This window comes from Helianthus annuus, chromosome 17 (assembly GCF_002127325.2).
Source record: "Helianthus annuus cultivar XRQ/B chromosome 17, HanXRQr2.0-SUNRISE, whole genome shotgun sequence".
Classification (NCBI taxonomy): Eukaryota; Viridiplantae; Streptophyta; class Magnoliopsida; order Asterales; family Asteraceae; genus Helianthus; species Helianthus annuus.
Window position 1 is genome coordinate 110,197,598 of NC_035449.2, and position 25,931 is coordinate 110,223,528.

General features: G+C 38.1%; 2 long non-coding RNA genes across 2 annotated transcripts; both read left to right on the forward strand.

The window, feature by feature from the left end:
* Nucleotides 1–13,219: 13,219 nt before the first annotated feature.
* Nucleotides 13,220–14,049, forward strand: LOC110923296. The gene is made up of 2 exons (XR_002583940.2): nucleotides 13,220–13,295; nucleotides 13,772–14,049. It is a non-coding gene; the product is annotated as an uncharacterized LOC110923296 (long non-coding RNA).
* Nucleotides 14,050–23,814: 9,765 nt separating this feature from the next.
* LOC110922906 lies at nucleotides 23,815–24,644 on the forward strand. Its single transcript, XR_002583560.2, has 2 exons — nucleotides 23,815–23,890; nucleotides 24,367–24,644. It is a non-coding gene; the product is annotated as an uncharacterized LOC110922906 (long non-coding RNA).
* The last annotated feature ends 1,287 nt before the right edge of the window (nucleotides 24,645–25,931 follow it).

Genomic DNA, 25,931 nt, shown 5'->3' on the forward strand with positions numbered 1-25,931 from the left:
AAGATTCGGTCCAATGGCAACAAGGGATTCTTTTATCTATCAACCTATAGCCTTTGATCACACATCATCACATAGGATAATCATACAAATATGTATATAATCAATCAAACATTTACATCAAACAAAATCAACAAAGACTTAGAGTAGTTTTACTAACCGGAGGTCCTATCGAATGAACGGATGCTCGAAGGGAATGAGACTGTCGCCGGTTTCCAAGAACGAGAGGGGAAAGAGTGTTTCTCGAAATCAAAGGAGAACAAGTTGGGGTTGTTGAGTTTTTAAGCTAATCCTAAATCTAATACGTATATACTACGAATAGTTATTAGATAAGGATTTGGTAATTCGATCTTCTTGGCCGGATTAGGCCCAGGTCCATGACAATAACAATTACATGCATTACCTTAAACCCAATAGATGTGTATCGAAATCAAAGGAGAGTGTGTGAGTGTGTGGGCCGAGAGAGTGTGTGAGTCGAGACTTGATGGCGGCCCAATCTTCATAACTTGATGGCGGCCCAATCTTCGTAACCTTGGCCCCATTTAACCCACTCAAGTAAGACCCGATACGCTTTACGAATAGCATTTAATCAAAACGAGCATGCGAAAGAAATGTAATAGGGAATCAGGATTACAAAACTAACCTGAATATTCGGGTTGTCACATCATCCCCAACTTGAAAGAAATTTCGTCCCGAAATTTGGCAAGTAAGCATTGAGGAGTGAAGTGAGGAAATCAAGATTGCTGCGGATTTTGCTCAGGTGTGACATCATCCCCAACTTGAAGGAAATTTCGTCCCGAAATTTAGCAAACAGTCGTTGAGGAAGCTAGTTTTGTTAAGCGTTTTCGCGGGGTGTCACAACATCCCCTACTTGGAAGAATTTTCATCCCGAAAATTGATCTAAAACAATGGCTTGAAGTGAGTTCCGACGAACTCGATCTATAGATACTTTACAACGCCTGGGGGCTAATCTTGTGATCGGTAAAAATCATGGTATGGTGGTTAGCGTTTTGTTATATCGGTTGCCAATCAAAGAAACAGGGAATTAATGAGGTTCGTACGAAGATTCGAGCGAAACAGGGGTCCATTAAACATCCGAAGGATTTGGCCAGTAAATTTGTTGTCAAAAGTAATTTCCAGTAGTGGTGCATGGCGGCATGGCACAACAGGGAGGTTCGTCACATTGCGGTCGCGCGAGTGTATCATTTGTCCAAAACAGAGTTTGGTGGGTAAAGGTTAGTGTTGCAAAACGACATACGCGTGTAACTGTGACTGCTTCACTTCTAGCGGCGATGACAAGTGAAAGTGATAAGGTTCGTCTACAGGGATGCGTGGGTATAGTTCTTCTAATCCCGTGTTCGTTCGGAAGTTCCATTCTAGCGATGCCTTCACATGGTTAGCTCTATTGAAACAAGGGTGCACTGGAGGCCCTTGTGATCGGTCTAATTGGTGCATTCGGTACCGTCCAAGTAATGTCTCCCACTTAAATGCAATGACCACGGTTTCCACCGGAGGTTGTAGGTCGTGCAGTTCCTCTCCGTAACACCATCATGGTATATCGCTGGATCATCGGTACCCTCGGATAGAAGCGATGCTTCGCGTGTTGTAGGGTTGGGTTTCAAAAGCTGTAAGGACGTTCTCCGATTTTATTTCTCAGGAATTCACAGCTCCCCGCTATGTTAAAGGGGTTGAAGTTGCGAACCTTCGAAAATCCTATGATGAAGCTGTGATAGTATCTAGCAAACCTAAGGGATTTCTGTTTCCCATAAGGAATCTGAAATTGCATAAGGTCAACCTGAAATTCCGCCTAACGATGTGGAAGTAAACCAGCTCACTCTTCAGGAGGCATGTCAGAAAATTCATGGATAAGTGGAAGACACTCGATCTTCCTTTCTTAAAGCGGCAAATCGGTGACAAGAGTTAGTATGGCAGGGTAGCCCTTCCGTAGACACTTCTGGGCTTTCATGACTGTGACAATGCCAACAACGGCACCACTACGATGATCTTAAACTGATAAGGATTCCCTACTGGGGAGAGGGGACGCACGATTTTCTGTTTGCAGAGAATTTTCCGCTTGATACCTAGATAACCAAGTCCATGCCAACGACCATGTCAAAACTTACAAGAGTGTCGCATCAACCAATAGAGGCATTGCATCAACCCATAGGCACCGGTTAGTACAAAGGCCAGCGAGAGGTTTACCATAATTAAGGTAACTGTGACTCTTGTGGTGCAAGGGTAAAAAGAGGTAAGGTGACGACTTAGTACAAGAAATATCCCTTAAACGATAAAATAAGAAATCCATTCAAATTAAACCATATAAGTCACTACATCGAATATTCGCAAAAGTTTTAATCACCATGATTGTTTATACGAAAACAACTGAAAGAAAAAAAAATAACTAGATAAACGATTGAAAGACGAGTCAGTCGTCCACGTCACCATCCCCGAGGTCACTACCATCATCATCGTCTCCGTCATTATCCGAGACCTCCTCTGGCTCTTCTTCCTCCTCTTCCGGCTCTTCCTCCTCCTCTTCGGGCTCTTCATCAGACCCTTCCGCCTCTGGTTCGGGAGGTGCCGGGACTGGGGCTGGCTCGGGTTCAGGTGCGAAGCGGGCTTCCTCCAACTGATGGACCCTCCAATCCATCATACCTATCATTTCGGCATGCGAGTTAAGCCTTTCATGATCCACTCGAGCGTCTCTCAGTATCAGACCTTGTACCTCACGCCCTTTTAGGGCTTCTGCCTTCAAGTCAGTAGTCCTCCTAATAAGTTCCTGTATCTGCTTCTCTTGAGCTTCCAATCGCCCTCCTTGGGTATCAACCTTTCTTAGTAATTTCTGATTTTGCTCCATTAAGACTTGGTTTTGTTCTATTAGAATCTGGTTATAATCTCGAAGGGCCTTACTCACAGCCGACTCGGCCTGAGCGCTGAGGGAGTTAACTGGTAGTGCATGCGTAGGTCGGGAGGACGACTCCCCGCCCTGTGCGAGTCTCTTCCTATAAGCAGCACGCGTCTCCATCTGACGCGGGGGTGAGGGAGTATCAGCGGGTGCCTTCCCTGGCGCCCGGGATTGGTCGGAAGATGCGGACGGTGTAGACATGCCTGTCGAGTTGATGACGTAACGCAAGTTAAACGAAAGAATGCACACTCACAACGTTCCAAAAGAGGGTATTAACGCAGAAAGGAAAAAAAATGACAGAAAGAGTAAGCACACAAGGTTTCAATCAATAGTTGCTACGTCCGTTTCCTCGTCCACTCATGTTTCTATATATGGAAATGAACTAATTTAGGGGTCGAAAACGAGGAAAGTGTTCAGGTTTATCACGTTGAGAACGATTAACTACCCTGTTCATACACATACAGGGAAGAACCCCTCTTACACTCGTTAAGCCTCATTGGGATTCGCATGCACCACGCGTTATTATTATGTGTGCACCCATGATAATAAGGCGGTTTGCATGCTCCTCTCGATGCTTCTTAACTTATGTTTGAAGTTTCTCCCACCCCAATCAACACAAAATATGCACTACCAACAAGATTAGGATTTACTAGATGCAAGCGTTATGTTACTCTATCAATGTGTCATGATGTCTACCATGTCGTATCGTGTATGCTATAAATATAGTTACGTTTACTAGGCATATAATGTGTAAACTAATGAGGAACGAACCTTGCAATCTGAAGCTGAGTGTCATGGTCATCGTTTGGATCAATTCGGTTATAGTCTGGTTTTATGAAAACAATTTTTAAAACCGAGTTCTCTATAACCAGTGGCTCTGATACCAAACTGTCACACCCCCAAATAACCACCTAGGGCATGTCCCTATTGGAGGTGCAATGATCCAACAAAGAGCCACCAATCATATCAAACGCAAGTTATAATGTAATAAAATACCCAATTGAAAGAATTGTATCGTTTGAAAAGTTTAACCAAAACCCAAGTATTGAGCGGAAGCATAAAAGTATAAATGTTTAAATGTGTCGAAACCCAATCAATATAAATGTTTATCATGACCATAACCACTCCAGCAACATCAGACAGCAAGTTCCCAAGTTCCTTTAGTAATTACCTACAAGCATGAAAACAAGTGTGTCAGACTACGCTGGTGAGTTCAAGGTTTGTGTTTGTTTACCAAGTTGTGTTACCGATCGAGTGAGTAAAACAGTTTGCAAAATGATGTGTTGTTTGTTGTTATGTTGTTTGACGTTTTGATGTTGTTATTACTCGAGTACCGAATGGCCATATGATATGTGATTGCCAACCCCAATGCCTCTATCAAAGCATTGGTCATGTTTTAAGGTAATTAGTTCACGCCCGTTCCCCTTGAACGTCGTGAGGGTGCCAAACCTAATAGCGCTATCAACTAATAACCCCCGTTGCCCTACTAGCAACGTGCCGGTAGATGTAGTGGTCTTACAATGATAGAAAAACTGAGTACAATAACCAACATCCCGTTACCCATGCATTCCTCATCGGAACGTTACCCGTTAACCCTTCACTGGGATCCATGCTTGAGAAAAGAGCAATGAACTCACCTTTGATTTGCTCGGTAAATTACGTGTTCCAAGTTAATCAACCAAACCCTAACGTGATTACCAATGCCAGTCAGTTTCTTATACACTTAGGTCACATATTTCTTGCATACATTAAACAAGTATCAAGCATACATTACACATATCACATTCTAACAAATCATAACAGTTAGTAACTCCACATACAGTTTACCGACATTAAGCACCTAGCATGCCAGTTATTCACAATGCACGGCCAAAGAAACATAAGACTCAACTTAATTCATATACCCATAGTTTATTCACAACCACATCAAGTCCAACCCTCAAACATGTTTGGCCCAAAACTTGAACAATTTCGTTGCACCCGTTGTGTGGGCCGATATCATCACTTTACAAGACTACTTTGTGTTTGCTATACTATACATATTAATGGCATCGAATATAGTTGTTTTGTATGGTCAAAAGGTGAATGGGTCAAACAGAATAGTCACTCTTAATGGTTAGAACTTAGAACTAGGTTGTTTTACTCCTATGATGATGCTACACAAAACTTGATAAAACAAAAGTAAAGAAGACGATTTCAGCATTTGCAACTCACAACAATCAATTGTATATAGAACTGTCCAGCCAAGTGAACTTCTGGGTCAATCATGCGACTTGTTTCTTTAAGGCCCGTCGAAGACATGTGTGAGCCCAACAGTTCAGGCCCAAAGGTGTGTTTGGCTAAAACTAACATGCAAACCTCATGCACTTCAATTACTTTAATGCCATGTTTATTTATACAGCCAAGAATGATTTGTTTCATTTAAATTAATCCCAGCCGCCACCCCCCATTGGACCTTTGTTTGGTCCATTTATTGCATGACAACACATCCCCTATATAACTTTTACTAAATCAAATACTCTTATCTAATACATTGACCACCGATAACACTTAATGCAGACCATGGTTCGGCCCAATCAAAAGCAAACAGTTGTTTATAAAAATAAATATATACATATCCATCATCATGTTGTCATGTGTTTATAATCAGTTGTTTATAAAACTAAATACTATATTCGGTGCAATATTTGACTATCTCCAAATACCTACACCCACATGGCCGCCCCATTGGACTTTTGATCGGCCCAACAATTTCGTGCCATCTCAACCTATGGTTGAACATGGGCGGCAACATTAATTTTTATACTAAAACAACAGTGGGCGGCAGAACATGAATCTTCTATTGATTGAACATGGGTGGCAAACAGTATATAATAAACATCAGTCATTTACTATAATTTGATTTGATCAATTAAATTATTTACAAACATCACATGAAAACTCAAGATTCGGTCCAATGGCAACAAGGGATTCTTTTATCTATCAACCTATAGCCTTTGATCACACATCATCACATAGGATAATCATACAAATCTGTATATAATCAATCAAACATTTACATCAAACAAAATCAACAAAGACTTAGAGTAGTTTTACTAACCGGAGGTCCTATCGAATGAACGGATGCTCGAAGGGAATGAGACTGTCGCCGGTTTCCAAGAACGAGAGGGGAAAGAGTGTTTCTCGAAATCAAAGGAGAACAAGTTGGGGTTGTTGAGTTTTTAAGCTAATCCTAAATCTAATACGTATATACTACGAATAGTTATTAGATAAGGATTTGGTAATTCGATCTTCTTGGCCGGATTAGGCCCAGGTCCATGACAATAACAATTACATGCATTACCTTAAGCCCAATAGATGTGTATCGAAATCAAAGGAGAGTGTGTGAGTGTGTGGGCCGAGAGAGTGTGTGAGTCGAGACTTGATGGCGGCCCAATCTTCATAACTTGATGGCGGCCCAATCTTCGTAACCTTGGCCCCATTTAACCCACTCAAGTAAGACCCGATACGCTTTACGAATAGCATTTAATCAAAACGAGCATGCGAAAGAAATGTAATAGGGAATCAGGATTACAAAACTAACCTGAATATTCGGGTTGTCACAGACTAGGTGTTTAATTCCTGTGTACAGTTTCTTTTATTTAGTATCTGTAATAGTGTATTTCGATTTTGATCATTTGTTGGTTTTAGAAATGGTTGATTTTAAGATTTTTGATTTGAGTGTGTTTAGCTGTAAGCCTGCCCTTCTTACTTACCCGCCTGAAGTGTGTGTTATAAAAAAAAAGAACCAATTGATGACTTAATTTAAGTGTCTGATGATTAGGTGCCTAATGCGGTTGCTGCGCCTGTATTTGAACAGAGTGTTGATGACGAAATACCGGTTACTTTTGTTGTTGACAACGTTTATGTAAGTTTTTATTATTTACTTTTTCATAATATTAATGTATGTTTTCTAAATCCAGCTGAAGTCATTAGTTGTAGGAAAACCAGATTTAATGGTATCTATTATTTAATTTTATATTCTGATTTGTTGTGACAACTGGCAAAAATAATGGTAATTCCGTACAACTTAAGCACTTGATTTAACGTTTAATTACGTTCATTACGATTCAGTTATTGCATGATTAGGTCGTACAAAGTCTAAAAATCATACGACATGGTTAAATATGCTAAACCATATTGAAACATTCACTGCGTCACGAGAAAACTGCAAACCCTGTCCTAATATGTTGGCAAAATGCTGAAAACATTATTCACTTGAACACACTATTCATGCCAGCAAGTTTCGAAAATTGTCGGAACGAGCGACGAAGGACATGAATGCACTTGGTAGATGAAATACAAATAAAAATCCCTAATTAGGGACGCCAAATACAAAAACACTTTAACTTTCCGGAAAATACATGTCGCTAAATTTCGTCCGAATCGCGCCAAAACTGTAACAAAAATAAATGTCCGCAACACTAAAATACATCATTTTAATATCCGTAGAACTTGTAAATAATATTTTACACCCTAAATAAACTTGAGGATATCAAGGGGATACCCGGAACGTATGCTCCCGGTGTCACGCCGCAACTTGTACACATCCGAGCCGTTAGGCGAACAAACAATATTTCCGCCATCTAAATGCCTAAACGAATAATCTAGTGAACTAGTTAGCGATATTTTGGTGTCGTAAACGCCTTAAATAAATGCCATAGCCTTGATGGTAAAATAAAACCATCGCTCTCGGTATGATATAACACCTTTTATATAACACCCGATATCGAACCGGTGAGCAAACTAGTGGTATTTTTACCATCCAAAACTTATACCCAATAAACTAGTAAACTAATTAGTCTTTATTTATAACCCTAAACTACCATTAACCCCTAATTACTATAATTAAGTTAATTACCAAAATATCTACCAAATTAATATATAAGTCTCATGATTAGAAAAAAAAAACAATAATGGTCATGTGTAAAGACCATGCATTCGGCCATACCCCCTACATCACCATAATTGATTATGAAAATGTATGGAACAAAGAATGTGAAGTATGACATTATATATATAAAATCTTTGACCAAATATTGAAAGATATGAAACATTAAACCACTTTATCTCATTCCATAATTTTCCTTACACTCAAAACTTACAAACATCCCTTTCCTTCCTATAAAACTAACGACAGCCAACACCCCACCCTAATCCACCTTTTTCTTTCATTTCTCATACACCCCAGTTCTAAGCATAAAATTTCCATATCAAGAAGGTTTGAAGAGTTTGCAAACTTGGAGAACCATTAGGGATTATTTTGGAGCTTTCTTATCATCCTAATCTTCATCTAAAGCTTATTAAATCATTTGCAAAGTTGTAAGATCATCTATTTCTAATTTTAAGCTTCTTATATTATGTAGTTTACTAAAGTACAAGTTGATCATCTTGAACCCTACAACAAAACCAAGCTTAAAAACTCTAATCTCACATAAAAAGTCTACTAATGTGATATATTATGTGTAGATTATGTTTTTTTTTGTGCTAGATGATACTTATGTTTATGTTGATTATGTTAAAGTAGGTTATTTACATGAATGATCTTGCATGTTTAAGAACAAAAATAAAGATTTAAACATTTTGATGTTTAAATCTAACCAAGATCATCAATCCTATGATCCATGAACTTTACTACAATCGAAAAACTAGTTACAACATATATGTGATTTTTGTAGAAATTAAAGACCATGATTTTTACTAAGAATATGTTAAAAAGGGTGGTCTTAACAAGTTGTTTAAAAGAAAGAACAACATGGAAATTTTCTTAAGAAATAATATGTTTTTTTTAGGATCTTGTTAATATAATTTAAAAATGACACTATAAATTTTTAAAAGTGTGTTTAAAAATATACAAAAAGTTCATGGAAATAAGGATATTATTAGTAGGATTCTTCATGAAAAGTTGATGGAATGAAACTTGGTTTGGATGGATCATGATTAAGGGTGTTAAACATGCTTAAAAACGCGTTTTAAAACGTGGGGAAAACGCCATAGTTTCGGGGAAACTATGGCGAAATTTTTCTAAGATATTAATTGCGTTTAAAAAGAGATTAACGGGGTGATTAACATGGTTAATCGCGATTAGTAAACTTAATTGTGATTAACGACCCTAATCATGATTATACAAACCCTAATGACGATGGTTAAGTCTTAACCATCCAAGAGTTTATATAAACTCAAAAAGATATTTTTATAACATAAAAGAAGTAAAATTATAAGTATAACAAATAAACATAATTTTTTTTTAGAAAATTATATGTATAAACTTCAAATACTTTATTTGGTGCATAAAGTGTGTATATTACGTGTATGTACTAGCTTTAGGAATACATACAAAAATGTTACATATAATGCACATGAAAAATATACACTTACACCACGACGAAAACCTCACGAATATTCGCGAATATAACAACGGTTGCGAACCTTCTCGCTTACTAAGAGTATACACTTGTGGGATACCAAAACTCAAGGCGCAAACATAGGACGATGAATCTCGAACGGCGGACATCGGACGACACCTTATGCTTTATCGACGAAACGGACGTGGCGACACCTCGAAAGGTTACTACGACGCTCGACAACTTCGACAGAAAAACTATATATATTAACCGGTCGTTATGACAAGTCTAAAAATAAAATAATTTAGACACTTCATATATATATTAACGACAATGAAAGATCGGAAAGCTCAATAACAAAAATAACACTAAGTGTGATTATTATACTTTTACTAGTATGTTACTCAATGCTTAATGAAATATTACAAAAATTCAACAACATTAAAAATTGGGCCAACTTACAAATATTGGGCTAAAACATGAAATATTGGGCTAGGCCCAACATCCTAATTAAATGGGCAAATGCCTATTTCAATAAACAAATACATAAGCCCAATTAAAACATATAACATGGGCTAGGACCAAATACAATAATAACATGAGCTAGGCCCAATGACAAAATGTGTGAACTAAGCCCAATAACACAAAAGTGGGCTAGGCCCAATGAAAAATACATGTATATTTTTAATAAAATATATTGTAAAAATACATTACAAATACGGTTTACCTACACGTAGAAATACGGTATACCACACGTATAAATACGGTATACCTGTACGTATGAATACGGTATACGTATACATATGAAATACGCGAATACATAACGATGTACTCATATACACTTGTTAAAGTGTACACTCACAATGAATACCGTACACGTACATTACAAAATATATACGATGTTAAAAATAAATATTTTTAACAACTATATCTTGAGAAGATATACATATACATATATATTTTTCGAAACAAATATATATACCTAAAACAAACCGATCATACGTATACATGTGAACGACGTTCACCGAACTTAAAGATATATATTTTTGAGGAATATATATGTCACACCCCCAAAATACCACCCAGGGAATACCCCACTAGGCGTGTGACAAACCAATAACGAGCCACTATTCAAGTTGAACTAATAACAAGTTTCTAATTAAATTCATCCATTATTAATGAAAGGTACCATCAATAAGTTTTAAATGAAAACCAACATGTTCAGCGGAAGCACTAACGAAACCATAGTTTAAATACTCTCGAAGCAAATGTACGAAATCATTGAACCCATCACGTATATCCAATCAGAACGACCCATGACCACTCTAGCCACTCCGGACAGCAAGTTCCCAATCCAAGACATCTATCGACCTGCGAGCATGCAACAAGTGTATCAGACAAAGCTGGCGAGTCCACAGTTTAAGAAAACGTTTGTTACCAGCTGAATGTAAAACAGTTCAATAACCAATGCAAGTAACTAATACCCGATGAGGGACTTACAAAAGATGATAGGTGAGAATATTAACCAATATACCCGTTTTTACCCAAAGACTTATCCCCCTATGGGATACCCACTGACTGTCCCCAACCACTGGGACACATGCTCGAATGTAGTGAACTCACCTTAGAGTGCTCGGTATGTTATGATACGCTACCAGTTCCAATTGCTCAACCAAACCCTAATGTGGTTACCAATAGCAGTCAGTTTCATATGCACATTGAACACGTATTCTCTACACATACCACACTTGTAGCGCACACAGATTTCACATAACATTATACAAGTCACCACGGTAATTCATGCAACACGCTAGTTCCTTATCATCATATATTCACATAGCATATATATTCAGGTCATGTACTACTAGGTCTCATTGTTAGTTCATGTTCAATAAACACCCAACAGTCCACTAATTCTCATCATAAAACTATGCGGCCCATTTACATAGTTTAACCTAATGTAATGTGTGGTTCCACTAATTCATTTTTGGGCCTAACTACACTACGTGGCTCAGTATAGTATACAATCTACATAAAGTGTGCGGCCCCATGGTTTCTTAAGCCCAGTTTGGTGGGGTGCGGCCCAGTACGAAGTCACAGTCCAAATTAAAATGAGACACAATTTTTAATGAAATGCAACCTGTAATAAACCCGCTCAACATAACAATCTTTTGTTACTCACGTTATAGTGATTCATGCATTCTAATCCAGAATATAGTCTAAATGAATGTGCGGCTCGATGTGCATTGGCGGCTCAACGCCTTGTGTAAAATCCAACAATTATTCAACCCATGCATTTGGGCGTGTGCGGTGCAACCTATACCCGGCCCAAGTGCATGCATCCCTAATGGCTGTGTTCAATATTGATACTTATCATGTACTCGGATATAGGCACTCCTATCACCATCATTAGCAACTGTTTTGTTTCCATAGAGTCCTAACCCATTACCCCTTAAATCTTATCCCACTTTTTCTTAATTACATAGGCTTCACTCAATATTAAAGTAATTCTTTAAACTCTTAGTCAAAAGTGGCACCTACTATGCTGCTCCTAATTAATGTTACCCATGTGATCATAACTTGATGATTCAAATATCATCATCACACTCACACGTGACAACCTATATTATTCATTCTCAATTTATCATTTACATGCAACAAAGAAAGTTTGCAAGCAACACATTCATCATTAATCATATAATAGATTAATCAAAGCCTTATTTCAATCGGTTGAAAACAACAGGTAGTTCGATCTACAAGAACACCACAATTTGACCCTAACCTCTTGTACCCCCAGTTATCCATACTCTCATTATCATTCAATATTTAGTTCAATTTAGTTAACATCACCTAATTATGTTTTTTTTTTGTTCGCTGCTACCCTGCTACAACCATCTACTCCAATTCATTAATCTCGGTCTTTCCATCATATACATCAATATTCTCATTAGTTTTTAACATTTAATATTTAGTATGTCCCCTCGATCTCGACATACTAGTTACCCTCTGAAATAAGAAAAATTGCTGTCATCATATGATTGATTTGGTGTCACCTCTGTTATTATGATACCACGGCCAACAATATTTTATCAATGATATGCCTTAAACCCTACACCGATGCACATAAACACACAGACCACACACTCATGCATGTAAGCTAAAACCAAGTAAAAGCATACTAACCTATTTCTATCATAAGAGATGTGAGGGGATCCGCATGGAAAAACTTCGATCAAAACAAGCTTCTGTCAATCAGAGAGAGAAGGCGAGAGTATTAGGGTTTATTACTTCTTGCAGAAACCATGTAACCCTCTACCCGCCCTTCATGTATGCGCATAACACATATTGGGCTTCGGGCCTGATCTAATCATGTGGGCCGAGAGGATGAGGGGTTCATTGACCAAGAAGTATGTGTGTGTGACTCGAGAAAGTGTGTGACCCCTTAGTTAGTAACAAGTTTCAATGGTTCTATAATAATTAACCAACACATATATTAACATCCAATGGTGCACGAGTGTAGCCAACCAAGTCTCACATGGTCGTAACGTATAGGTAAATAAGACGTAAAGATATGAGCCAAAGGTTATGGAGTTTAAGTAACGCTAACCTGAAAGATTCGGGTTGTCACAATATATTTCATACAACAAACATGCGTCGTGCACGGCACAAAGACGCTATTGGACTTGGTCCACTTATACTTGTACGACACAAGGACTTATACATGCTATACCCACATATACTCGTGCGAAGCACGTATACTTACAAAGGGCGATGCCCGTTCCAACACATTATGAACTCAAGAAGTGTATATATATATAATAAAACGAACATACAAAACAAATGTCAACATATTTAAAATACACAAGGGTTCCATATACAAATAATGTTCAAGATGAGCAACGTGTACATAAATTAGCATAAACCCAAGTGTCTAATGAGTTAGAGCACTTGTAGGTTATTACGCGCTAATTGGATACCCGAACTGCTAGCATACATACGGACGCAAACTTGTGAGTTCATGTCCCCCTTTTCTTTTAAACGTTTTCGGTTTTACAACTCTCGGGGGGAAATACATGTTACTATGGTATGGTTAAGCAACAAAATGAATTAGTAGATCACGTGCGAATAGGCTGATACTTAAAGCACCATTAATCTTGTTTAAGACCACGGAACAAAGGGGGTAGATCTATCGGGTACAGGGCGAGCCCCACTCATGGGTCCTTGTGTGGCCACATGGAGTTTCCTTTGTTACCCTCGCCGGGTGGACCGGTACTAAATCGCTTACGGGTTGGTGGCTTCCTATGTCGGCACACATATTAATGTCCTAGCTACACATTAATGATCAACATGTTCATTTACGCTTTACATACCAGATTTCGATACTTGAACTTTCAAATGTTTTACAGATTCATTTGATGATTACGAACTTAAAACACATGAACTCGCTCAACTTTTGTTGATGTTTTCAAACTTACATGTATTTCAGGTAACTAAGTGGATCTTGGTGCAACAAATTATGAAGTTTCAAGTTTACTATGAAGACGATGTCATCCGTATTTTGGAGGGTTTGATCCATATATCCCGTCTTCGAACGGGACATAGGATGCAAAACCTCGTTATTTCAAAAACTTTATTTTGAACAAGTCTTGTTTGTAAAACTTATAAACTTATGTTGTCTTTTGCTACAAAACAACTTTTGACTTGTATCTTTACATTATGGAATGGATGAACATCGTGTATGTTTTATATCATATAGTTTGTTTACTTACATCGTATGCTGTGGAAACCGATCAAGTCACACTACGCGCTTCCGCCTTTGACACGGGTGTGACAGGTTGGTATCAGAGCTTCGATTGTAGTGAACCAGGATTCCTTCTCGAGTCTAGTCTACAATCACTAGGATCCTCTCATGAAACGGATTTACAAAATGCATGGTTTTCATTGCATACACAAAGCACAAGATCCACTACCCAAAACGTATTTCAAAAATAAATAAATAGATAATGTCCTCGCATTGTTTAGGCGACATTAATTGGGGCTTAGTCTATGTGGGATAGACTTGATAAACTAGATCGACTCGCACAACTTACGTGGTTATATTTGACAAACATAAAATTGTACATACATATATATATAATAAATAATGAGATTATTTATTGATATATATACATACATGTTGTACGGATTATTATTGCCGGGGTACTATAGCTTCATCTGCTAGTATTGGTGGTTACGACGACCCTGACTTTATGGATACCTCTTTGGACTAGTTCATGCACTTTGCGGAAGACGTCCCTGTGGAGGACGATGTTTTAGCCGCGCCACTCCTGTTCCACGAAAGCATCATTACTGGCCATTCCGATGGCGATCATCGCGTAGCGATATTGCCAAATGTTGCGATCCACCTAACTGTTGCTCCCTTTATTATGGAGTTATTTAATGACGAGGACGAGATCCCCACCTTGCAGCTATAGGTTGAGACTCTCTGTAGGGGAATCTGGAGATGGAGCGTCATGCTGACGCAATGCCATCATCACCCCTAGCCTACCATCCACCATCTATTCCACTACCACCACACCATACCTCACCTGTTGACCTTGACATCTTCATTAGAGCACACGTCTTAGCGCTCTAACAGCAGACGAGTGCCCTTTCTTGCAGTATTTGTTTTTAAGCTTGGGGAGGAGCGTACCTATCTTCATAGTCTAATCTTCCCTACCCCTCTCCCATCCCCCTACCCTTAAAGTATTTATTTGCAAGCACTTATGCTTGGGACTAGAAGACCCACTCTTGTGGGATATATGAAGACTATGTACTAGCTACGACACTTGAAGACCTTGAAGAACAATGTGGAGAAAAGTATTTTGCCACTTTTATATATATATAAACTTGCACGACCGGGGTAATGTAGCCTCGTGCTCTTTTGTTTTCTTCACAAAACAATGTAACAAGTTGTCGATGTATATATATAAAAGTTCAGTATTATATTTTCTTTATTTGCACATTGTGCTTTATTCTATGCGTGATTGATTAGTTGTGGATTATTGTTGGGTTGGATGGTGTGATGATTAGTATTTATTTTTTTTAGCCGACAAAATTTATCATTATTAAATATTTGTCTAACCCGTTCGTTACTTGTGTGTGGAAGACTATGGCACCGAAACGGAGGAACCTTAGGCGCGACACCTCAGACCCTATGCCTACTACACAGGCAGAACTGAATCAGCTCCTTGAAGAGCGAATCTTGCAAGCAATCGCCCAATATGAGGCAAACCGCAATGAACACAGTGGCGGATCTGGCGGAACTGGCGGCCAAGGTCAGGGAGGCACATCTGGTGGCAACACCACAAATGGGTGCACGTACAAACAATTTCTCGACTGCAAGCCTCTCAATTATGATGGTACTGGAGGTGCAGTGGCATTTGTACAATGGACAGAGAAAACTGAGTCCACTATTCGCATGAGCCGATGCACTCCTGAACAGACAGTGGTTTACGCTACAGGGCTATTTGTGGACGAAGCTCTAACTTGGTGGAACCTTCAGGTTCAAACTATAGGAGACGTTGCAGCCTACGGGCTAACTTGGGAAGAATTAAAGGAACGAATGAGAGAAAAATATTGTTCTAGAGCTGAGCTGCAAAAGCTGGAGACAGAATTTTGGCACCTTGAAATGGTAGGTGCCGACGTTTCAGGATACACCCAGAGATTTCATGACTTATCACGAGTGATTCCGTATATGGTCACTCCGGAATTCAAAAGAGTCGAACGATACATATGGGGTCTTCACCCCGCGATCAGGAGTCTAGTTAGCTCGGCACAACCTACCACCATAACTCAAGCTGTTACCTTAGCAGTGAGCCTCACTGAGGAGGCAGTGAGAATGGAGAAGATTCCTGCGAAGGGTTCGGAAAAGAAAGAGACTCACGTAGAGTCTACTAGTGGTGGAAAGCGAAAATTTTCACACTCTAACAAGGGTATGCGTGTGAACAACAACGACGGCACCAATGCTAACAAACGAAGGGAAGTAAACCCACCAAGAGGTGGCAAGGCTTTCACAGCAACCAACGACACTAGGGGTAAAGGCTATTTAGGCACCCTGCCTAAATGCGACAAGTGTAAGTATCATCATGAGGGCCGTTGTGCAAAGTGTGATAAATGCGGTAGGATAGGCCACTATAAGGAAACATGCTGGGTAGGAAGGGGAAAAGGAAACACAAACCGTGGAGGAAGTGGTAACAACAATCAAGGTAGAAATGACAACGGGAATGGAACTGGAAACAGAAATGGAAACAACAATGGCAACGGAAATGGAGCTGGAAAGGGGCAAGGATGTTACAACTGTGGTGACAACGGGCATTATAGGAAGGATTGCCCTAAGGAAAACCAGGCTCGTGGGAGAGCTTTTGTGATCGGAGCCCGAGATGCACGACAGGACCCGAACGTTGTTACGGGTACGTTCCCTATAAACCAACACTTTGCATCCGTTCTATTTGATACTGGCGCAGATTTTAGTTTCATATCTATAGAATTTAAGAATATACTTGGCCTAGATTCAAGTAAACTAGATGTCCCGTATTCTATAGAATTGGCGAACGGAAAATTAGTCGAAGCGGATGAGGTTATTAAGGGTTGTACACTCGATCTTGGGGAGCGAAAATTTTCTAGCGACCTTTTACCCGTTGGGTTGGGTAGTTTTGACGTAGTTGTCGGAATGGATTGGTTGTCTGACAACCGGGCGGAAGTAATTTGTCATGAGAAAACTATCCGCATCCCACTCCCAAATGAAGAAACGCTTGTAATTCATGGGGAGAAGCTTGAGACACCCCTACGAATCATTACATGTATGAAGGCGCAAAAGTGTCTCCGAAAAGGCTGTATAGCTTTCCTCGCCCACGTAGTCGACAAGGAAACCAAAGAGCCGAAGCTAGAAGACATCCCTGTCGTGAAAGAATTTCCAGAAGTCTTTCCAGAAGACTTACCTGGACTGCCTCCACAACGCCAAGTGGAGTTTCGAATTGATTTGGTGCCAGGAGCGGCACCAGTGGCGAAATCACCATATCGGTTAGCTCCGTCAGAAATGCAGGAGTTATCTACTCAACTGCAAGAGTTACTAGATAAAGGATTCATTAGACCGAGTTTCTCACCTTGGGGAGCTCCGGTACTATTTGTTAAAAAGAAAGATGGTAGCTTTCGCATGTGTATAGATTATCGGGAATTGAACAAACTTACTATTAAAAACCGTTACCCGCTACCGAGAATCGACGACTTGTTCGATCAACTACAAGGCTCAAGTTATTACTCCAAGATCGACTTGAGATCGGGATACCATCAGTTGAGAATACAAGAAGAAAGCATCCCTAAGACGGCTTTTAGAACTCGTTACGGACATTACGAGTTTCTCGTTATGCCATTCGGCTTAACAAATGCGCCAGCGGTGTTCATGGACCTCATGAACCGCGTGTGTAAGCCGTATTTGGACAAGTTTGTGATCGTGTTTATTGACGACATCCTAATATATTCACGGTCAAAGGAAGAACACGAACAACATCTAAGAGCTATATTGGAGCTTTTAAAGAAGGAACAATTGTACGCGAAGTTTTCTAAATGCGAATTTTGGATTCGCGAGGTGCAATTTCTCGGACACGTGGTGAACGAGAAAGGAATTCATGTCGATCCGGCTAAGATCGAGGCGATAAAGAACTGGGAAGCGCCTAAGACCCCCACCGAAGTACGACAATTCTTGGGATTAGCAGGCTACTACCGAAGATTTATAGAAAATTTCTCAAAAATTGCTCAACCGCTAACGTCCCTAACGCAAAAGGATAAGAAATTTGACTGGGGAGAGAAACAAGAGGCGGCTTTTCAGCTACTGAAAGATAAACTTTGTGACGCACCTATTTTATCCTTACCTGACGGTACCGATGACTTCATGGTCTATTGTGATGCATCGCATCAAGGTCTCGGTTGTGTGTTGATGCAACGGGACAAAGTCATCGCGTACGCGTCTCGCCAATTGAAGGTGCATGAGAAAAATTATACCACGCATGATCTTGAGTTAGGTGCGGTGGTATTCGCGTTAAAGATCTGGCGTCACTACTTATATGGTACTCATTGTACAATCTTTACAGATCACAAGAGCTTACAACATATATTTGATCAGAAGGACTTGAATATGCGGCAACGACGATGGGTCGAATTATTGAACGATTATGACTGTGAGATAAAGTATCACCCGGGCAAGGCGAACGTCGTGGCGGACGCCTTGAGCCGCAAGGAACGTGCAAAACCTCTGAGGGTGCGGGCCTTAGAGATGACCATACAAACCGATCTCACCTCTCGGATTCACAATGCACAACAAGAAGCGCTTAAACCAGAAATTATACAAGCCGAATTTTTACGAGGAATGGAGGCACAATTGGTGCCAAAGGAGGATGGAACATTGTACTTTATGGGACGAATTTGGGTTCCCTTATTCGGTGACCTACGAACGATTATACTAGACGAGGCTCATAAGTCAAGGTACTCTATACATCCGGGATCGGATAAAATGTACCAAGACGTAAAAGGATTTTATTGGTGGCCTAAGCTTAAAAGTGACATTGCTACCTATGTTGGAAAATGCCTTACATGCGCCAAGGTTAAGGCGGAATATCAAAAGCCTTCAGGATTACTGCAACAACCTGAAATTCCCGAATGGAAATGGGAACAAATCTCGATGGACTTCATTACTAAGTTACCCCGAACCTCAAGAGGTCACGACATGATTTGGGTAATTGTTGATCGACTTACAAAGTCCGCACATTTTCTTCCGATCAGTGAGAAGGATAGCACTAAGAAATTGGCTGAAATATACCTCAAAGAGATCGTGGCACGACATGGAGTGCCTGTTTCTATTATATCGGACCGAGATGGTCGGTTCGTGTCAAGGATATGGCAATCATTTCAAAAGGCCTTTGGATCACAACTGAATCTTAGTACGGCCTTTCACCCTCAAACGGACGGCCAAAGTGAACGAACGATACAGACTTTGGAGGACATGTTACGCGCTTGTGTGATGGATTTGGGTGGAAATTGGGATACCCACTTGCCCTTAGTGGAGTTCTCATACAATAATAGTTATCACACTAGCATTCAGGCCGCCCCGTTTGAAGCTTTGTATGGACGAAAGTGTCGATCCCCGCTATGTTGGGCGGAGACCGGGGATAAACAACTCCTTGGTCCGGACTTAGTTCAGGAGACCACAGACAAGATCATTCAAATACGAGACCGTATCAAGGCGGCTCGCGATAGACAAAAGAGCTACGCAGACAAGGGGCGCAAACCATTAGCTTTCGAGGTCGGAGACATGGTATTGTTGAAAGTCTCGCCTTGGAAGGGCGTAGTAAGGTTTGGTAAACGTGGAAAGCTGAACCCACGCTACATTGGACCTTTCGAAATACTGGAAAAGATCGGAACAGTTGCTTACAAATTGAAACTACCAGAAGAGCTTAGTAGTGTACACGACACGTTTCACGTGTCTAATCTCAAGAAAAGTCCTACTCAAGAAACGGTCATCATCCCAGCGGACGAGATACACGTTAACGACAAACTCCAATTTACAGAGGAACCTGTTGAGGTTACAGACTGGAAAGTGCACAAGACACGGAGGAGTCGTAGGAAGTTGGTTAAAGTTCGCTGGAACTCGCGTCACGGACCCGAGTATACGTGGGAACGTGAGGATCAAATAAAATCCAAGTACCCTCACCTGTTTCAAGACTCCCCTGCAACCGGTAACACGACTTGAATTTCGGGACGAAATTCTTCTAACGGGGGGAGAATGTGACAACTGGCAAAAATAATGGTAATTCCGTACAACTTAAGCACTTGATTTAACGTTTAATTACGTTCATTACGATTCAATTATTGCATGATTAGGTCGTACAAAGTCTAAAAATCATACGACATGGTTAAATATGCTAAACCATATTGAAACATTCACTGCGTCACGAGAAAACTGCAAACCCTGTCCTAATATGTTGGCAAAATGCTGAAAACATTATTCACTTGAACACACTATTCATGCCAGCAAGTTTCGAAAATTGTCGGAACGAGCGACGAAGGACATGAATGCACTTGGTAGATGAAATACAAATAAAAATCCCTAATTAGGGACGCCAAATACAAAAACACTTTAACTTTCCGGAAAATACATGTCGCTAAATTTCGTCCGAATCGCGCCAAAACTGTAACAAAAATAAATGTCCGCAACACTAAAATACATCATTTTAATATCCGTAGAACTTGTAAATAATATTTTACACCCTAAATAAACTTGAGGATATCAAGGGGATACCCGGAACGTATGCTCCCGGTGTCACGCCGCAACTTGTACACATCCGAGCCGTTAGGCGAACAAACAATATTTCCGCCATCTAAATGCCTAAACGAATAATCTAGTGAACTAGTTAGCGATATTTTGGTGTCGTAAACGCCTTAAAATAAATGCCATAGCCTTGATGGTAAAATAAAACCATCGCTCTCGGTATGATATAACACCTTTTATATAACACCCGATATCGAACCGGTGAGCAAACTAGTGGTATTTTTACCATCCAAAACTTATACCCAATAAACTAGTAAACTAATTAGTCTTTATTTATAACCCTAAACTACCATTAACCCCTAATTACTATAATTAAGTTAATTACCAAAATATCTACCAAATTAATATATAAGTCTCATGATTAGAAAAAAAAAACAATAATGGTCATGTGTAAAGACCATGCATTCGGCCATACCCCCTACATCACCATAATTGATTATGAAAATGTATGGAACAAAGAATGTGAAGTATGGCATTATATATATAAAATCTTTGACCAAATATTGAAAGATATGAAACATTAAACCACTTTATCTCATTCCATAATTTTCCTTACACTCAAAACTTACAAACATCCCTTTCCTTCCTATAAAACTAACGACAGCCAACACCCCACCCTAATCCACCTTTTTCTTTCATTTCTCATACACCCCAGTTCTAAGCATAAAATTTCCATATCAAGAAGGTTTGAAGAGTTTGCAAACTTGGAGAACCATTAGGGATTATTTTGGAGCTTTCTTATCATCCTAATCTTCATCTAAAGCTTATTAAATCATTTGCAAAGTTGTAAGATCATCTATTTCTAATTTTAAGCTTCTTATATTATGTAGTTTACTAAAGTACAAGTTGATCATCTTGAACCCTACAACAAAACCAAGCTTAAAAACTCTAATCTCACATAAAAAGTCTACTAATGTGATATATTATGTGTAGATTATGTTTTTTTTGTGCTAGATGATACTTATGTTTATGTTGATTATGTTAAAGTAGGTTATTTACATGAATGATCTTGCATGTTTAAGAACAAAAATAAAGATTTAAACATTTTGATGTTTAAATCTAACCAAGATCATCAATCCTATGATCCATGAACTTTACTACAATCGAAAAACTAGTTACAACATATATGTGATTTTTGTAGAAATTAAAGACCATGATTTTTACTAAGAATATGTTAAAAAGGGTGGTCTTAACAAGTTGTTTAAAAGAAAGAACAACATGGAAATTTTCTTAAGAAATAATATGTTTTTTTTAGGATCTTGTTAATATAATTTAAAAATGACACTATAAATTTTTAAAAGTGTGTTTAAAAATATACAAAAAGTTCATGGAAATAAGGATATTATTAGTAGGATTCTTCATGAAAAGTTGATGGAATGAAACTTGGTTTGGATGGATCATGATTAAGGGTGCTAAACATGCTTAAAAACGCGTTTTAAAACGTGGGGAAAACGCCATAGTTTCGGGGAAACTATGGCGAAATTTTTCTAAGATATTAATTGCGTTTAAAAAGAGATTAACGGGGTGATTAACATGGTTAATCGCAATTAGTAAACTTAATTGTGATTAACGACCCTAATCATGATTATACAAACCCTAATGACGATGGTTAAGTCTTAACCATCCAAGAGTTTATATAAACTCAAAAAGATATTTTTATAACATAAAAGAAGTAAAATTATAAGTATAACAAATAAACATAATTTTTTTTTAGAAAATTATATGTATAAACTTCAAATACTTTATTTGGTGCATAAAGTGTGTATATTACGTGTATGTACTAGCTTTAGGAATACATACAAAAATGTTACATATAATGCACATGAAAAATATACACTTACACCACGACGAAAACCTCACGAATATTCGCGAATATAACAACGGTTGCGAACCTTCTCGCTTACTAAGAGTATACACTTGTGGGATACCAAAACTCAAGGCGCAAACATAGGACGATGAATCTCGAACGGCGGACATCGGACGACACCTTATGCTTTATCGACGAAACGGACGTGGCGACACCTCGAAAGGTTACTACGACGCTCGACAACTTCGACAGAAAAACTATATATATTAACCGGTCGTTATGACAAGTCTAAAAATAAAATAATTTAGACACTTCATATATATATTAACGACAATGAAAGATCGGAAAGCTCAATAACAAAAATAACACTAAGTGTGATTATTATACTTTTACTAGTATGTTACTCAATGCTTAATGAAATATTACAAAAATTCAACAACATTAAAAATTGGGCCAACTTACAAATATTGGGCTAAAACATGAAATATTGGGCTAGGCCCAACATCCTAATTAAATGGGCAAATGCCTATTTCAATAAACAAATACATAAGCCCAATTAAAACATATAACATGGGCTAGGACCAAATACAATAATAACATGAGCTAGGCCCAATGACAAAATGTGTGAACTAAGCCCAATAACACAAAAGTGGGCTAGGCCCAATGAAAAATACATGTATATTTTTAATAAAATATATTGTAAAAATACATTACAAATACGGTTTACCTACACGTAGAAATACGGTATACCACACGTATAAATACGGTATACCTGTACGTATGAATACGGTATACGTATACATATGAAATACGCGAATACATAACGATGTACTCATATACACTTGTTAAAGTGTACACTCACAATGAATACCGTACACGTACATTACAAAATATATACGATGTTAAAAATAAATATTTTTAACAACTATATCTTGAGAAGATATACATATACATATATATTTTTCGAAACAAATATATATACCTAAAACAAACCGATCATACGTATACATGTGAACGACGTTCACCGAACTTAAAGATATATATTTTTGAGGAATATATATTTCATATAACAAACATGCGTCGTGCACGGCACAAAGACGCTATTGGACTTGGTCCACTTATACTTGTACGACACAAGGACTTATACATGCTATACCCACATATACTCGTGCGAAGCACGTATACTTACAAAGGGCGATGCCCGTTCCAACACATTATGAACTCAAGAAGTGTATATATATATAATAAAACGAACATACAAAACAAATGTCAACATATTTAAAATACACAAGGGTTCCATATACAAATAATGTTCAAGATGAGCAACGTGTACATAAATTAGCATAAACCCAAGTGTCTAATGAGTTAGAGCACTTGTAGGTTATTACGCGCTAATTGGATACCCGAACTGCTAGCATACATACGGACGCAAACTTGTGAGTTCATGTCCCCCTTTTCTTTTAAACGTTTTCGGTTTTACAACTCTCGGGGGGAAATACATGTTACTATGGTATGGTTAAGCAACAAAATGAATTAGTAGATCCCGTGCGAATAGGCTGATACTTAAAGCACCATTAATCTTGTTTAAGACCACGGAACAAAAGGGGTAGATCTATCGGGTACAGGGCGAGCCCCACTCATGGGTCCTTGTGTGGCCACATGGAGTTTCCTTTGTTACCCTCGCCGGGTGGACCGGTACTAAATCGCTTACGGGTTGGTGGCTTCCTATGTCGGCACACATATTAATGTCCTAGCTACACATTAATGATCAACATGTTCATTTACGCTTTACATACCAGATTTCGATACTTGAACTTTCAAATGTTTTACAGATTCATTTGATGATTACGAACTTAAAACACATGAACTCGCTCAACTTTTGTTGATGTTTTCAAACTTACATGTATTTCAGGTAACTAAGTGGATCTTGGTGCAACAAATTATGAAGTTTCAAGTTTACTATGAAGACGATGTCATCCGTATTTTGGAGGGTTTGATCCATATATCCCGTCTTCGAACGGGACATAGGATGCAAAACCTCGTTATTTCAAAAACTTTATTTTGAACAAGTCTTGTTTGTAAAACTTATAAACTTATGTTGTCTTTTGCTACAAAACAACTTTTGACTTGTATCTTTACATTATGGAATGGATGAACATCGTGTATGTTTTATATCATATAGTTTGTTTACTTACATCGTATGCTGTGGAAACCGATCAAGTCACACTACGCGCTTCCGCCTTTGACACGGGTGTGACATTTGTAGAGTTTGAAGAAGAAGTGGACACAAACTCATGGATTGGATCGAAAGATGGATTTGACCATCAAGGACAGCGCTGGTCAAACTTGGAATATGGCTATTGGTAAGGAGTTCTCACAATGTTGTCTGCGATTCAATGTTACCGGTATGTGAGAGTTTGTTAGAGACAAACGGTCCGGTATTTGGTTCTTCGTTTCAGATGGTTTTTGTTAAAAGTAAAGGTATGTTGCTTTATAACTGAGTTGGTGAAAGTACATGGTATTATTTGGTAGTATTTTTTTTGCATACACTGTTCATCGTTAGAATACATTTAGTGGTATGTTTTTGGTGTGGTTGTTACGTAGATCTGATGTCATGATAGATGTTGATGATACTTTTTTGGGGCCTTTTATATTTGTGGCCAAAGTACTTAGTTTTGAATGCTTATATGACTAGACTTTGTTTCTGTTTTTTTTTTTCTACCTGTTTTTTATTAGTATCCTATTTTTAGTGTAATCAACATTTTTTTTGAAATTTTATGTTTCTTAGTTTGATAATTAAGAAAATTAGTGATCATATTAAACTTTATTAACGTAATTTGTTTTAAAAAATTGTTTATGCCGTCACTTTTCAAAAAGAAACTGCTATAAAAATAAACTTTCGTATGATTTTGTTTCCTATTTTAATTTTGTAAATCTAATAAAATATATTTAAAAAAAACGGCCACATTCTATAGGATTACCTATAATTAGGTTGAATTTATGCTGTTTCCTTTTTTACACGCATATATAAACTTAAAAATACTTTCCATTTAATTTTTTTTTATAAAAATAAAAAAATGTTGGTTATTGAAATTAAAAGGTTTGAAATTAGAATATAGTTTTTTTATATTTGTGTTTGAAATTCTAAATTATATTTGGCCGTTTTATTTAATTTTTTAATAAAACATTCCTAAGTTTTGTTTTTAATGATGGAAAGTAAGAATCGTTTTTTAATATTTTGTATTGAAGTTTTGTAAACCATTACAATCATGTCATATTTAATTAATCAATTAACTTGAATAAATAAATTCCTAAATCTTTAAGATGATTTGTAGTTTTTTTAGAAATGTAAACCCATTTCTAAAAATAATAATGTCTTTAATTTCGGCCAAAATTTTGTTTTCTAATAAATTTTTTAACCTTACAAAAATAAGTAAACTAAATTTGTGTATATATATTTAGTTAATACATTAATTT